The sequence below is a fragment of the Mirounga leonina genome, unplaced genomic scaffold (assembly GCF_011800145.1).
Source record: "Mirounga leonina isolate KUSES-001 unplaced genomic scaffold, KU_Mleo_1.0 Mir_93, whole genome shotgun sequence".
Taxonomy (NCBI): Eukaryota; Metazoa; Chordata; class Mammalia; order Carnivora; family Phocidae; genus Mirounga; species Mirounga leonina.
Genome location: NW_023270854.1, coordinates 15,102,185 through 15,105,970, shown reverse-complemented (window position 1 = coordinate 15,105,970; position 3,786 = coordinate 15,102,185).

Below are 3,786 nucleotides of genomic sequence, written 5' to 3'. Positions count from 1 at the left end.
CTTTGTTTCTTTCTTTGTTTCTTTCTTTGTTTCTTTCTTTGTTTCTTTCTTTGTTTCTTTCTTTGTTTCTTCTTTCTTTCTTTCTTTCTTTCTTTCTTTCTTTCTTTCTTTCTTTCTTTCTTTCTTCTTTCTTTAAGATTTATTTATTTATTTGAGAGAGAGCAGAGGGATGGAGAGGAGAGGGAGAGAGAAACTTAAGTACACTCTGCACTGGGCATGGAGCCTGAAGTGGGGCTCCATCTTATGACCCTGAGATCACGACCTGAGCCTAAACCATGAGTTGGACACTTAACCTACTGAGACACCTAGGCCCCCCACCCCTTGAATTTCTTAAATCACCTATGACAATACTTTATACTTCATTCAGGATATCTTAAATGTCTGTTTTTTCCCATTTCTTCTAGATATTTTTATACTAGTGGATCTTTCTCTGAACATCATGACTGCTCTTTTATGATGCCAAGGCCAAATTATACATGCATCTTTTAAAAAACAATAGCTCTGTAGTTGAAGAGTAATTACCTTTCCAACTTTCATAGTAAATTTTCTTTTAAAACACTATCTGCAGTGTGAAATTGAGTAGACATCTGATGGAGCTCAATCCATTTATTTCTCCCCTCAAAAAATCATTAAGGTTGAGTCACACTGAAAGTCGTACTGACATTAAATAATGCATTCTATTGCTTTAAATTGCTTTCCTACCTACGCATTATCCAGGTACAAAAACATCTCACAGTCTTCCACATTTTGAGCTTGTGTGCTTTAAATACACACACATACACATCCACACACTTACACCACTTCATTATTAATAGATAATAGCAACAAAAAGTAGAGAACAACTTGACTTACAGTTTTGGTGTCTTGGGTTACAATAAGTAATTCTTGTGATCAGGGATGTTATTGCCATTGGGTTTTTGAGTGTTATTTAATTTGATACTAATTTTCCAACAAAAGTGCTTGCTATGTTATAATTTATTTTACCTTTTATGAAGTTATCTTAATTATGCAGAAAATGTTAGCACTATGGTTGACTTTTAAGTAGCATATTCCGAGAAGAGAATTTAATCCAAGCAGGGATATAAGGGTATTGATTTTCTGTCTTTTATGTCACAGAGTCAAGTATAATGTGGATGCTGTTTGTATTAATATAAATTCCTAGCAGTAGCATTGAAATCTGTCACTATTATTAATTCCTGTTTTAAATGGCCAATGCCCATTGATTTGAGCAGAAAAAATATTGGGATGGATTTAGCACTTGCTTGCTTTGACTTGTAGTCAATACATGACTTACTGAACAGACATTCATAATATTGCACTTTATGCATACCCATCAAAAAGCATGCAAAAAGATACAGTGGATGGGTATATTAGAAGTGGCTTGTAGACCATGTGTCCTTGCTGGTTATTTTCTGATGGACTTCTAGAGGGGCTGGAGGGAAATTGTACATAGATATGTGGGTGTCTTGCAAAGCATATATAGCAGAAGCTATGGTATCTGAAATATTATCATGGAAGTATCTGGAATTTTTAAGAAAATTCCCAAGACACTAAGAGCATTAGAGTGTAAGAGACTTTCTGGATTCCTACAGTCAACCACAGAAGTAATGACAATGTAGGCAGTAGTGAACATGTGACTAAGTGTGAAATTCAACATTTATAGACCTAAGAGCTTATGGGTTGATATGGTCTATTTCCTATTTCTTAACAAATAATAATTTTATCAATTATTCTGAAATAACCCCATGTTCAGAGGAGTTCAGATCTAGAAAGCAGATACCACACCTCATGAACTCTCAGAAAGTTATCCCTGTTCTAAGTAGACCTTTATATTCATACCAGCCTGACCTCAGACTTTCTGATTTAGCCTTTTATCTTGTCTCAAAACTATACTTCATTCATGGACTTGAACCTAATATTTTTTGGTTTTTCCCTGTTTTCTGCTGGCTTATCACAGCTTCTCCTGGTTATGTCTGTCTGATGTCCATGTGTACCTGATTTTTACAACTTCCCATGATTTTCCACAGGGCAGAAAAGAAAACATACATTCCATCTTCAAGAAAAGCACCTAAAGCTGATTCTGGGACACCATCATGCCTTCACTTCTGTAGCTCCTGTGATTTTTCTGGTTTCTTGAGAAAAGTGTAATAGGGAAGGAAAACTAGCTAAGCTTGAGCAAGTCACTTCATCTCCTAAGATTCATATCACTAATTTGTATAATGATCTTGATTTAAATTTTCTAAGTTCTACTAATCTGTAGAAACTCTAACAATATTAATAGTTCAATCAAATTTCATCGTGACCGGGGCGCCTGGGTGGCTCAGTCATTAAGCGTCTGCCTTCGGCTCAGGTCATGATCTCAGGGTCCTGGGATCGAGCCCCACATCGGGTTCCCTGCTCGGCGGGAAGCCTGCCTCTCCCTCTCCCACTCCCCCTGCTTGTGTTCCCTCTCTCGCTGTGTCTCTCTCTGTCAAATAAATAAAAAATTAAAAAAAAAAAATTTCATCGTGACCTGGGATTTCCTGTGGTTGTAGGCCGTTTGGTATCTGAAGCACTTAGGTAACTGGTTGATAAATATTTGAGTTTGGCTGAATCTTAATGCATCATGTTCTCAAATATTTAAGAATATTGAATTTGGTTGTTCTTGGATGAATTTCACTCTTTACATCCCAAATGTAATAATCTTCCTGGCTTTACTTTAAAAAAAAAAAAAAAGACTCTTCCTTTAAAAGAAATCACAAAACTGTGACTGATCAAAAGCCAATCTCTAGAGTTAGGTGGCCTTGATTTAACACAGCATTCCACCACTTAATGACTGTGAACTTCAGCAAGTCACTCAATTTTTCTAAGGATATTTCCTCATCTGTTAAATGAGTTCAAATTAAAAAAAAAAGTGAGGCTTAAATAAAATTTGTACATATTAAGTGTATCACATATTTAACTATGAAATGAAATATTTGTTTGCTATTACATCATTACGATTATCAGTATTACTATGATGTTCACTATTATTATTAGCTATCTAGTTCCATCAAACTGTGATTCGACATTAGTAAGCTGGCCACAAATCTTTACAATTGGATGGGTATGTTTTAACTGTAAGTACATTCATGTCTCAAATGACTGCCTTACTTTCACTGTGAGAAGGGATAAAGTCTACATAGGGCATAACGTCAAGCACATCTCTGTAAGTTCAAGTTGACCAAAATGAAAAAGATCTAGGAAACAATCGTAAAATTTTGCAGGAGTGTGTTCATTTTCTATTGATGCATTATCCCAAATTTTGCATCTTGAAACAACAACCATTTATCATCTTACGGTTTCTGTAGGTCAGGCATCCAGGCACTGCAAAGCTGGGTCTTCTCCTCAGGGTTTTGAGGGACCAAATCAGGATTTTGGTTAGCATTATGATCTTATCTGGAGTTCTGGGTTCTTTCCCAAGCTTGACTGAGGTTGCTGCAGAATTCCGTTCCTTGTGGCGTAGAGCTAAGGTCTCTCTCTTCTTGCTGGTTGTGAGCAGAGCCCCAGCAGGATAGGTCCTGAGGCTGCCCCTGGGATCCCCTACAGACATAGTTCACAAGGCTCTGCTTTCTTCCAGGCCCCCAGAAGTATCTGCTGCTGTGTCTTCTCTCCTTTAAGCACTCATTTGATTAGGTCCTACCCAAGAGAATCTCTTTTGATTAACTCGAAGTCAACTGATGAGGGACCTTAATTCCATCTGTAAAATCTCTTTCACCCTATAACATAACATAACATAACATAACATAACATAACATAACATAACAT